The following is a 13,550-nucleotide window of genomic DNA, read 5'->3' as shown; positions in this document are numbered from 1 at the left end:
CAAATATTTTTTTTTCATAAAGACACATATGTCATCAGCAGAGGATTACGGTCGCGTGAGTTATAGTTGCCTACAGTAACTATAACGGGGGAATTTCATTGGTTTTTTATCAGTAAAATGTCCAGCTAACTATAACATGTGTGAAACCTATGGTTTTTTCAGTGAATTTGCAAGGTTTTTTAAATGCTAATTCCTAACTATAACGTGTGTGAAACCTATGGTTTTTTCAGTGAATTTGTACGGTTTTTAAATGCTAAGTTACTTTACGCCATTTGTGGCGTGCGCGCCCACTTAACGCAGTTCGTTCCGTGCGCGCACGGTGCGCTTCGCGCACCGTGCACGCACAGTGAGCACGCGGTGCGCTTCGCGCACCGCGTGCCCACGTTACGCTAGATGGGCCATGAACGCATGATACGCTTCGCGCACCGTGCGCACATGGAGGACATATGATGAGCATCGTTGTGACAGGTAAAATATATGTTTTGTTCATAAAGAATAAGCCATGCACAACGGGGTGGTGAAAATGTGGATATTTTTTTTTTTTTATTATTATTTATTACCGTACGCGTACGGTAAGCGTAATCGGCGAAATTTTCGAAAAAATTAAACTTCCCTTTTTTCACTTGGGGGATCGTTGGGGACTCCCTCGACATGGCTAGGTGCTTGGGAGCTGTCTAAACAGCCCCTTTACATGTTTTTGCACTTTGTTTTTCAACCCCCTGTCAGAGTGCGAGAGAGAAAATGGCGGCCGCCGCTTCCTGGTTTCGACCGATTCGGATGTTTACTAAGATCTAACGGCCAATCAGAATCGTGCTCGCGCACGTTACCGTACGCGTACGGTAAGCGCACCGTAAGCGCACCGTAAGCTGGCTCAGATATATATATTGATTTAAAGGCTATTTTCTCAGAATCTACTGAACAGATTTACACCAAACCTACAAAAGGCACTTCCTTGACCTGAGGACTACCTCTCTGCCAAATTTCATTAAATTCTGTTCAGCCGTTCGGGCTGTAGCTCTGTCTAAAGGTCCTATGGAAAAATGCATGGGAAAAACGCGTTTTGGGACCCCCCTTTTATCTCAGCCCCCGCTTGACGAATCCCCCCGAGACTTTCAGGGTAGGAGCGGAGCGTAGCGCCCCACCTATTTTGAAAAATTCGCGAGGATTCGTCGACCGGCGCCAAAGTTATTCAAAATAGAATGTTGCGGATTTCCTATGGAAACAGGGTCCTAACTATAACTATCTACTGGCGACCGCCAGTAGATAATATATATATATATATATAAATCCTTTTTGGGGGTGTTTGTGTTTTATTGGGGTTGTATGGAGGGAAGTGAATTTAATAAAATTTTATTTTTTAAAATGATTTTCTTTTTTAAATTTATTTTGTTTAAAGTTTACATTGAATGCATTTTTAACCTAAAATGTTTAAATGGTAGGTATGTTACAAAGTGTACCACTGAGTAGTTATAGTTAGGATCAGGTGTCCTTAGGAAACTGATTTTTTGTAAAAATACAATTAACCTCCACTTGAAATGACGTTGCCTTTCCTTTGTATCTACTGAATGCCTGTGTTCTGTTCCAATGTATTAAATGTATGACCTTATTTCCACCTTCAGTACATTCAAATTAAATGTGATAGTCATATTTAAGGGTCTCCTTGTTTCTGTACATATGCACAAATGGGATAATATCTGTCAAACTTGTTGGTATGTTTGCGCCACATGACTTAATATAGTCCCACACTATTATGGTCAGTTATCATCTGCTTGATGAGAACAAGAACACCATCTGGTCACGGGCAATGCTTTCCAATGGCCGGGCTACCCTGGAAGTTACGATGAGGGCTCATTTGCTTCCTTAAGCTCAGCCAGGGCTCCAGGAGACCGTGGCGCGTTCGCACCTTCGGCCCCTTCTGTCATTTGCACAGATTACAAGAAAGGGGAGTATTTTTCTTCCAAATTACTTGGGACAAGGTACTGTGGACCCGGTTGAGGTCCAGTGATTCTTGGCCAGGAACTGCCAGGGCATGGGTGGGCCTACTGGGGCCCAGGTCTGCTCCTGCCTCTCAGACTTGCCCTGTGGGCCTTTGCTCTGGACCTTCCTTCCCCGAGAGCAGACAGGGACATGAAGCCATTATCCCAACTGCCAAGGAAGTCCCAATGAGTGCTCATTTGCTTCCTCTAGTCCAGGCAGGGCTCCAGACCCCTTGGTGCATTGTCGCAAGTGGCACCCTATGTTCCTCAGTGCACACAGATTAAAAGAAAGGGTGGTAGCCTTTCTCTGGATTACTAGGAACATGGTACTCTGGATCTACTTTTGGTCCAGCAGTTCTTAGCCAGGTGGCACCAGGGCCTGGGCTGGCCTGCTCAGTCTCCCAGGGGCCCAGGTCCACACCTGTCTCCCAGCCCTGCCCAATGGGCATTTACCCTGAGCCTGCCTTCCCCAAGGTCAGGCAGGGAGACGCAGCTGACATCCCGGCCCAGGTGGCCTGCTCGGGAAGGGTATGGCCAGAGCTGTATACTTAGATTTTTTGTGCATGCTTGGTCCGTTGACGAATGGTCTGCTTGGCTAGTCTCGGCCATTGTTTCAAGAGACATGAAGCCGTAATCCCAGCTTCCATGGAAGTTCTGATGAGGGCTCATGTGCTTCCTTAAGCCCAGGCAGGGCTCCAGTAGGCTGGGTGCCTTGTCACCAGCAACTCCCTCTGTCAATGGGTGTGCACGGATTACAAGGAAGGGTGGTAGCCTTCCTCCGGAATACTAGGGACAGGGTCCTCTGGATCCCCTTGTGTTCCAGCACTTCTCAGCTGGCTGGGTTCTGGCCGGGCCTGCCCGTCTGGTCCACTAGGGACCTGGGTCCATGCTTGCCTCCCAGCCCTGCCTGATTGGCCTTCCTCTGAACCTTCCTTCCATGAGTGCAGGTAGGAATATGAAGCTGACATTCCAGCGCGGGGCAGCCTGACCAGGGAGTGTCAGACCAGCAAGGTATACTCAGATTTATTGGGTATGCTTGGTCCATTGAGGGATGGACTGCTTGGCCAGCCTCAGCCGTTGCTTCAAGGGACATGAAGCCAACATTTCTGCTGCTTTGGAAGTTCTGATGAGGGCTCATTTGCTACCTCAAGCCCAAGCAGGGCTCCAGGAGGCTGGGTGCCTTATCACCAGCAGCCCACTCTGTCACTGGGTGCTCACGGATTACAAGAAAGGGTGGTAGCCTTCCTCTGGATTACAAGGGACAGGGTACTCTGGATCCCCTTGTGACCCAGTGCTTCTAAGCCGGGTGCTGCCCAGGCTGGCCACACCCTGGTCCACTACAAGACTGGGTCCACGCCTGCCTCTCAGCCCTGCCTGAGGTGCCTTTCCTTTGAGCCTGCTTTCCATGTGAGCAGGTAGAGACAGGAAGCCGACATCCCAGCACAGGGTGCCCTGCCCATGGAGGTTCTGGCCAGCGCCATATACCCCGATTGATTGGGTATGCTTTGTCTGTTGAGGGATGGACTGCTTGCCCAGCCTCGGCTGTTGCTTCAAGAAGCGTGAAGCCAACATCTCTGCTGCTTTGGAAGTTCAAATGAGGGCTCATTTGCTTCCTTAAGCCCAGGCAGGTTTCCAGGAAGCTGCGTGCCTTGTCGCCAGTGACCTCCTCTGTCACTCGGTGTGCATGGATTACAAGGTCCATCCAGCACTGTATACTCTGATTGATTTGGTAAGTTTGGTCCTTATTGGGATGGACTGCTGGGCAAGCTTTGGCTGCTGTTTCAAGCAAAGAGCTTCCACCCTACCACAGACCGTCTGACTTGAGGGCATGCCAATTGTGGAGAACCTACCCAGCAAAGCGAAGGCCAAATGCCCCTGAGTGGTCTGACCAGAGTGGAAGCGGGACATGGGGGACATGTGGTGCCTGGTCCCGGTTGCTGCCTCGGTCAGGGTCTCCGTGCACCATGCCATTGCCCATCTCCATCTAGTGCATTTCCGCAGCAGCAGGAAACTACCGTTCTATGAGGTGTCCTTTGTCACCCTGGCCAACACCCCTGTGTCTCACTCAGGCTGCTCCTCGGCCCACCTCTCCCTTCCATGGAGACGGCTGGGACTGCTGGTGCCAAATGCAAAGGATTGTGTGACTGCACCTGTCCCCCCAGCAATCCCCCAGGCGGGTGGGCTTTCCCAGCAGGCTTGTGAGGGGTACAAAGGTTGGTTCAGGATGGGCACTTAGCTCCCAACATTGTATCCAGCAGGTGCATTTACCTGGTTGATATTACCAATAGTATTTGGTTGTCTCAAAGTTTAAGCCATACATGTGTAAGTACACACACCTGGGACAGAGAAACTGCGATTGGCTCATTAAATCAGTTATGGTTCCATTGATTTCTCCATTTGTTACTTGGATAACTGTGGTAATTCTAGAGCTAATATATGCATATGAGCTTTGACCTTGCTGGAGTGCACATCTCTGTGATGGCAATGATACATTGGATGTCTGCCCCATCAACTTTCGATGGTACTTTATGTGCCTACCTTAGTGACCACGTGTAACAGGAAATCAGGGTTCGATTCCGTAGAGAGAGCCTGAGAAATGGCTACCAAATATGATGAAGGCAGCAGGCATGCAAATTACCCACTCCCGACTGAGTACACTTTAAATCCTTTAACAAAGATCCATTGAAGGGCAAGTCTGGTGCCAGAAGCAGTGGTAATTCCAGCTCCAATAGCATGTATTAAAGTTGCTCAGTTAAAAAGCTCATAGTTGTATCTTGGGATCGAGCTGTAAGTCTGCTGCGAGGCGAGCTACCACCTGTCCCAGCCCCTGCCTCTCAGTGCCCCCTTCATGCACTTGACTGAGTGTCCTAGGGGTCTGAAGCATTTACTTAGAATGTTCAAAGCAGGCTGGTCACCAGAATACTTCAGCTGGGAATAATGGAATAGGACTCTGGTTTTATTTTGTTGGTTTTCAGAACTGGGGCCATGATTAAGAGGAATGGCCGCAGACATTCATATTGGGCCGCTAGAGGTGAAATTCTTGGACAGGCACAAGACGAACTAAAGTGAAAGCATTTGCCAAGAATATTTTCATTAATCACGATCAAAGTCGGAGCTTCAAAGACGTTCTGATACTGTCGTAAATCTGACCATAAACGATTCCGACTAGCTATCCATCAGTTATTCCCATTACCTGCCGAGCAGCTTCCGGAAAACCAAAGTCTTTGAATTCCAGGGGAAGTCGTTTTGCCAAGCTAAAACTTAGGGAATTGACAGAAAGACAACACCATGAGTGGAGCATGCAGCATAATTTGACTCAACATGGGAAACCTCACCCAGCCTGAACACGGAAAGGATTGACAGATTGAGAGCTCATTCTTGATTCTGTGGGTGGTGGTGCATGGCCGTTCGTAGTTGGTGGAGTGATTTCTCTGGTTAATTCTAATAATGAACGAGACCCCTCCATACTTACTAGTTACGTGACCCCCAGAAGTTGGCATCCAACTTCTTAGAATCTTAGAAGGGCAAGTGGCATTTAGCCACAGGAAATTGATGTCCGGGGCTGCACATGCACTACACTGAACAGATCAGTGTGTGTGTACCCTTCACTGACAGGTGCAATTAACCTGCTGAACCCCAGATTAAGGACTGCAATTATTTCCCATGAACAAGTAATTCCCAATAAGTGTGGGTTATAAGCTTGAGTTGATTAAGTCCCTGCCCTTTGTACACATTGCCCGTCGCTACTACCAATTGGATGGTTTAGTGAGGTCCTCGGATCGGCTCTGCTGGGGTCAGCAACGGCCCTGATGGAGTGCCGAGAAGATGATCAAACTTGACTATCTAGAGGAAGTAAAAGTCTTAACAAGGTTTCTGTAGCTGAACCTATGGAAGGATCATTAACAGCAGAGCGGCCTGAGCGACTGACGGCGCCAGCCTGAAACCCTCAGCTGCCGCCCAGATGGAATACACCATAGGCACAGTGTCCGGCCCAGCCCTTGCGTGCCCTGGCTGGCAGCTCAGTCTGCTGTCTGGGCATGGGGCGGGATCCTCCACCTGGGACGACCTTACCGATGTACTCAGGAGGGACCGGGGACGGGGGAGTACCTGGCCCCTCTTGGAGGGGCACAATGGTAGGCTCTCCCAAGAATTGAACTCATGCTCACCCCAAGGAGAGAAACTGAATGGCAGTGCCTCGCCAGGCTAGGAGCAACCACGAAGGCCCTGCTGCCCCCGATTGAGCCACCTCGTGGTGGTACAAGAACTGGTAAATGCCTTGTCATCTAATTAGTGACTCACATGAATGGATGAATGAGATTGCCACTGTTCCTACCTACCATGTACTGAAACCACAGCCAAGGAAACTGGCTTGGCAGAATCAGTGGGGAAAGAGGCACTGTTGGGTTTGACTCTAGTATGGCACCGTGAAGAGATATGAGAGGTATTGGATAAGTGGGAGGCCTTCGGTCTGCCAGTGAAATACCACTACTCTTATTGTTTTTTCACTTACCCCTTGAGTCGGGGGGCTCTCGCTTATGGCTCTATGTAGCTGGTGCCCACCGGGCATGACCTTCTCCAGGGACAGTGGCATGTGGGGATTTTGACTGTGGTAATACACCTGTCAAACGATAATGCAGCTGTCCTAATGGGATCTCAGAGAGGACAGAGAGCTCCCATGGAGCAGAAGGGAAAAAGCTTGCTTCATCTCGATTATCAGTATGAATACAGACCGTAAAAGCGGGGCCTCACTATCCTTCTGACTTATTGATTTTCAAGCAGGAACAGTGTCAGAAAAGTTATCACAGTGATAACTGGCTTACGGCGGCCAAACGTTTAAAACGATGTCGCTTTTTTATACTCCAATGTCGGCTCTTGCTATCATTGTGAAGCAGAATTCATAAAGCATTGGATTGTTCACCCACTAATAGGGAACGTGAGCTGTGTTTAGACTGTCGTGAAACATGTTAATTTTACCCTACTGATGATGTGCTGTTGCACATCCTGCTCAGTATGAGAGGAACCACTGGTTCAGATATTTGGGGTATGTGCTTGGCTGAAGAGCGAATGAGGCGAATCTACCATCGGTACGATTTTGACTGAACGCCTCTAAATAATAATTCCCCCTAAACCATAAGGACACTGCAGTGCCATGGAGCCTCTCTTGGCTTGGGATAGCTGGCCTCATGGGCCGGTGCTTAGAGCCACTCACTTGGGGACCAGAGAGCAGAGAGAAGGAGGCCGTCTCCATCTCCCTTAGTTCACTGCATGTTCGTGGGACATCCGGTGCTAAATCATTCGGAGACAACCTGATTTTGGGTCAAGGTTTTTTAAGTAGCAGAGCAGCTACTTTGCAGCTGAAGGAGCCTCCTGAGCACCGGTCTCAGAGTGCATGGCCACTCTGGGTGTCGTTGGACTGCTATGGGACTGGGTCCTTGGTCTGGTAATCACAGGACATCTGGTTGTTGGTTCGTCCTGGGCATTCTGGTTGCTAGGCTGTGCGACCAGATGTCACGACTTGTTGGGCGACCAGATGGCCAGCAAGGATAACTCCAACTTTTGTTCCCTGTAGGGTTCTGTAAGCCCCCACTTTGTGCAGGCTTAATAGTTAAGGTAAATGGGCTTCCCAGGGAGGCTCTTGAGAATAGGATGGCCTGGGCTTAACCCTCCTTGCTCCCTGGGCTCCACGAATGTAGAAGGCCCCCACCCACCCAAGGCAGCACCCTGAGCCCAAGGTATGGCAGTGACAGTCATTACACAGGGCAGGGTGGCTGTAGACTGGGGAGGACTCTCTTTCCCCCAATGGGTTTGGGGTAAAGAGCAGAAACAGCCCTGCATGAAGGCCCAGTCTACAGTGCACCGATTGGGAACATGAGCCAGGGAGAGCCCCAAGAAGCCCTCAGCAGATGCCTGGGCCCGGTCTCGAATGGTAGCGGCTCTCAATGTCCTGGCAACCCAGGAGGTATCGTTGGCAGGCCTGGCACAAAGCTTAACTTTCTCCTAAGAATGATCAGATAAAATGGAAACTACAGGCATGGGGAGCCCTCGCCTCCCTGTGTGCAGCAGTCAATGCCGTGCAGGTACTGATTTTGACGTTCCCATTGCCGTGCCTATTAAACCTGTCTGGTAGGAATGCCAAAGAACATCCCACCAGACAAGAGAAAACTCCTAATTTGGTGGGCGGTTCAAACATGGGTTTGGCGGTGCGGGAGCAGGGTAGTGTGGGAGCAGGGCGGTTCCACTCTTGCACCACCAAATTCATAATAATGCCCATAGTTTTTAAGATGAACTTAAATTAATTTATAACTTTATCTATTTTTAGTAATTTTAATTAAATTAGTATTACTTTCTATGGGATTTATTTTAAGTCTCTGCCTCCAATATTTTCTATTGGAGTGTGTTACCCTATCAGTGATTGGAGTGATTGGCCATGTGTGCTGCTGGATGTATTTCACCTGGCAGCCGGAGTAGATTTATGACTGTTTTGGGCCCTGTTTGGCTGTAGTAACTTTAGAAGTGCCGTTTTTGAATATGAAAGTGTTTACTCTTTTGTGGGTGAGGCATTTCCCTCCATAACCCACTCCCTCAGCTTCCCTTAACCCATCCTTACACCTCACTTAACCCCTTATCTTTAGTAGGAAGTATTCCCCATTTCCAACCATTCCTCCCTGTCCCGCCCACATTTACTACTAAAACACATTTTTTCGTGCACAGAGACTCCTCAGTCAGTGCGGAGATCTCGGCACAAAATATAGGAGTGGCGGAGATGGTAACTCCACATGTAGATTTGTGAATAGCATTTTGCAGTATGCGAGTAGTACTACTAAACGCACAACAAAACGCAGTTTGTGAATAGGCCCCTTCTGTGTATCTATTCACCACTATTGTATGAATATATTTTAAGTAGGTGCATGCCTTTTTGTGAACTTAAATCCTTGCAAATAAGCCCCATGTCATCGCTTTAATGAACGTTTTGGAGGGCAAAACAGGAAACTCACCATTCATTTTAGTAAGCATATGGGTTGGATCATCTAGAAATTAAATGGGCTTATTTTGAGCCCTTGCGTCACTTTTGCACTGCCAGTGCATCACTTTTTGTGACACACCAGTGGCGTAAAAAATGTGCCATGTTGCGTCATATTTACAAAATGAAGCATCTAGGTAGATGCGTCACTTTGTAAACCCCTGCGCCACATTATACCTGCGCCAGATATAATGTATGCGGGGGGCGTTCCGACGTAAGAAATGGTCATAGAAGTGACGCAGTGAAATCTGTAAGACTGACGCCGGCACATTTCACTTTTGTGACACACTCCAGCAATGCATCATTTTTGCACCTACAGATACGTCAGAATTACTGACGTATCTGTAACTCCTTGCGACATGATGCGTCATACTGTAAATATGACGCATGATTGGTGTCAAGGAGGGCGCATTGAAAAGTGACGCATCGCTGTTTTCTCGCAGCGATGTGTCACTTTTCATGAATGAGGCCCAAAGAATCTAGTGCCCAAAGCAGGGCAATAAGAAAAAAGATCCTGTCCAATTAGACCCTTTAGCAAATGTTATGAATAATTTAACATAGTTTCTTCATCCACAAAAAAAGAAAACCCGAACAATATACTAGGTATGTAAGTACGTGTGATTTGTAAATACTAAACAACTTTTATAGTATTTCTGTTCCAACAGCTCCATTGTTGAAGAGGTCTTGTGAATTTCTCTCATACAGCCTGATTGTAATTCACGGTATAAAAACAAGGCAATCGTAAATCATTTAATCGGTTGGTAATAAATAAAAGGGGTGTTTGACCTTCATCGATCAGTGTAAACAAATTAAACATTTATTCTGTTAGAACTCAAAGGGGGCGTGTTTCAAACATTCGTGTAAAGTTCGATGAATTACTTAGCTTATCGGTGATGTAAGATCACTTTTTTGCATAACTATTTGAAGCATCTGCTCAAAGAATTTGGCTCATCGCGTCCAATTTAACTTTGTAAACATGCATTTATTATCCTGCAAGCTCATGAACGCCATTGCGATCAGATAGTCTACAAGAAGTCGATTTATGCATTAGCAAAATAAAAAATAAGCATCCTGTGAAATAAAAAATACACATTTTTAATTTGCTAATTGAACTACTGTACAACAGTGCAATTGATGCACTGCGATCCTAACTTTGGATAGAGAGTCGAGCACGCCAGTGAATATTCCACTGGCGGAACATGCAGTCTTTAAAGGACCTGACACCTTTCAGCCTGCCATCATGTTTTCTATCTGATAATAACTTGTTCAAAGTTGAATTATCACGGTTGGCTGCACCCTATCACACCTTCGGATTAGGAAAGTGGAGCTTAGAGGTATTTGTGAAGTATTTCTTGATTATTCAAAAAGTAGCTGCTGATTGAAGTAGGCTGCAGCACAGCAGAGTTCACCCCTGCGAGCAGCAGGAGCTTTGAACCATGCCTCCAGAAATTGACCTTCAGAGATTATTATGACCTTCAGACTGTTGCTACATCACTGAAGTGAGTTTTTGAGGGATTTCACGATAAGCCACTGGATTACTCGGTGATTCTGTGTCAACACCTTTGATAACCACTCGCCAAGAAGATGGTTATTTAAAAAAGTATTTCAAATGCTACCCTCTTAAGAGATCACAGATGCATTCATGCGGCGTACGTTGCATTTAGGCACATATCTTAACTTCAACCTGCCAGTATGAATGATGCAGTTTTCGTAAATATTCGGAAGAACGTGGGTGCCTTGGATATGGGCAAATTGTGCTGTGCAGTAGACTATTTCGGATAGCACGATAGATAGACCAGTCGCTGATGCTCTTTGTGAGCATCTGCCATCAATCATAAACATTCGAACTGCACTGTGTATTTGTTTAAAAAATAAGTCATAGTGATGTAGCTGTCATGTCACCTTCCTGTCTTTTGGAGCAATTATACCAAATAAGGAAAAGGAGGGAGAGAGCTCACTGCCTGGCATTGCAGCACATGCATTGTGGTAAATGCAGTGAATGATAACACTCACTTTAGATGAAAGTTTTTAGTATTTAACATTGGTAGTTCAGCCAGTGCTGGGTATCTCTGGACACGTGTTTCTGGATATTTGTCCTTTGTCAGTAGAGAGTTGACACCTTAAATGTGAGGGTGCTGGTTATGCTGCTCACAGTCGTCTCAGATTTCTGTACCACTCCCAGAGTACAGGTGCATCCCAATGAGCTTGACAGCCAGATAACCTAAAGGAGACAATCACAAAAAGGAGAGGAAGCACACTGCCTTTCATATCAGCACACAATTCACCCACATACAATGTGGTAAATTCAGTACATGATAGCTCTCACTTTAGTCAAAAGTCTTTAGTGTGCCATCAAATTTCTCCAACATCAAAACTGCAATGTGTATTTCTAAGCAAAATTTGTCTTAGCGATGTAACTGTCAAGGCAACTTCCAATCTTTTGGAGCAATTATACCAAATAAGAAAAAGGAGGAGGGAGCACACTGCCTGGCATACAAGCACACAATTCACCCACGTTCATGTTGGTAAATGCAATGAATGATAACACTGACTTTAGATAAAAGCCTTTAGTATTCACCATTATTGGTGCAACCAGTGATAGGTATTTCTATATGTATTTCAGGATATTTTCCCTTCTTCGGTAGGGAGTAACACCTTAAATTTGGGGGTGCAGGCAAGACTGCGCACATTCTTTTCAGGTTTCTGTACCAATCCTGGAGCGCAAGTGCATTCCAATGAGCCTGTCAGCCCAATAGCTTAAAGAAGCCAAACACTAAAGTGGAAGGGAGCCTATTGCTGGCATACCAGCACACACTTCACTGAGAAGCATTGTGGTAAATGCAGTGCATGATAGCACTCACTTTAGTTGAAAATTGAAAGAAACCTGAGAAGACTTGCTTCCTATATATGAATACTTTTTTTTTTACCTTACTCTGCTACAATATGATTACCTTTCTACATTATTTAAATTTCTAAATGTGAATCCAGTTAGGTTGTATGATACAATGATGCTTGCCTTCACCACGCATGGTTAAACAACGCGGTCTGAACCACAACAGCATCTTTCCATGCATGCCTTTACCACACATTCCTTTACAACGGATTTTATTGCAAGGGCATGATTAGTAAAGGGATATGCGTGGCAAAGATCACACATGAGCCCTAAAACCAGATTCCCCAGCCCTGCAATCCACCCCCAGTCCTAAAAGCTACCCTGACTCTCCACCCTTTGCCCTAAAGCAGAGGCCCCTGCCCAAAAAAATACCCTGACCCCATTTGCCCTGGCCTGAGCCATAAAATTGACCCAGCCCTGAAAACTACCCCTTCCATCCTGCACTGATCCCTAAAACCTGACCCTCAGCCCTAAAAACGAACCAGACATATGAATGCCCCCAGCCCTAAAAACTACTACCTCACCCAAAATCCAGCCCCAGCCCCACTTACCAAGCCATGTCCCTGTTCCTCTCCCCACCCATCCACTCTGCGTCTAGATTGCTGACTTCCTTAATCAGGCATATGCGTGGTGAAGGCATATGCGTGGTTAAGATATATATGCATGGTTCAAGCAAGCGTTGTTACACTTGCAGTGAAATGGCACTCATGGCTCAGACTGCTTTATGAATGCTGTTTCCCATACAACTATTGTATGTAACACTAGTCAACTAGTGATGTGCATATTGTGAAGCATGGGAAGATCAGCTGAGCAATTGTCTCCTTTTTGCCCTATGACCACAGATGTATTGGTGTCCCTCTCAATAGTGCATCATGTCCAGATATTTTTCTTGTTCAGTTTCCCTTGTTTATTAGAAGGTGTCATCAACTATGTCTTGATTGCAGATCTACTTCACCACTTTTAGGGAAAGGAAGGACAATGAGAGTTTACAAGTAGGAATGTATGGTTTCACTGTATTGTGTACAACCAGACTTATGTGGACAAGAATATCACAAAGTCTGTGTGAAGTATTTTACATTTTAACAGTGTTACCACCAAGGGTTATACATTTGTGAGTTTTCACCCCAGGCATTTGGCATTTCTCTTTTAAAGTAGATGGACTGTCTTATCAGACTCTATACCCATATGCTCTGCCCTGAAATTACCTTTTTCCTATAAAATTATCATACTGACAGTTTTCAAATTAACAGCAATTGTGTGGAAATGATTATTACAATTGAAGAGTTCAGATATGGGATGTAAGAGGAAAGGTAAAGTTTCCCCCCCCTTGTATCTAAAATGAATGGCAGGTGCTTAACAACATTTTTTTCTGATTTTAACCACTTGACTGTCAGGTGTTACCTCTCCATTCCCGCCCACCCCATGCAGAACATTTACTTGATAATTTGGAATGTTCTGCCCAAGCCTTCTTAGTGTTTTTTTCGACTAACAATATCCAAGCTACATTTGTACACTTTTTCCCACATGTTAGCAATTATAAAGTTAGCCATGACTTGTGGTTTCCCCAAATACGACAGAAAAAGTTGTTGAAATGTGGCAAGTGTTTTATTCGGAATGAAGCGCAAGACAAGAAAAAAATATTCTCAACATACAACCAACA

General features: G+C 46.0%; 2 pseudogenes; both read left to right on the top strand.

Annotated features, from left to right (window-relative positions):
• The first annotated feature begins 4,241 nt into the window (after nt 1-4,241).
• Nucleotides 4,242-5,878, top strand: LOC146865708 (18S ribosomal RNA; annotated as a pseudogene).
• A 471-nt stretch (nt 5,879-6,349) lies between these two features.
• Nucleotides 6,350-7,357, top strand: LOC146865707 (28S ribosomal RNA; annotated as a pseudogene).
• Nucleotides 7,358-13,550: the final 6,193 nt, after the last annotated feature.

Source organism: Triturus cristatus, chromosome 2_1 (genome assembly GCF_964204655.1).
Source record: "Triturus cristatus chromosome 2_1, aTriCri1.1, whole genome shotgun sequence".
NCBI classification, from domain to species: Eukaryota; Metazoa; Chordata; class Amphibia; order Caudata; family Salamandridae; genus Triturus; species Triturus cristatus.
The sequence above is the reverse complement of the archived record's forward strand: the minus strand, read 5'-3'. Positions and strand labels throughout refer to the sequence as shown.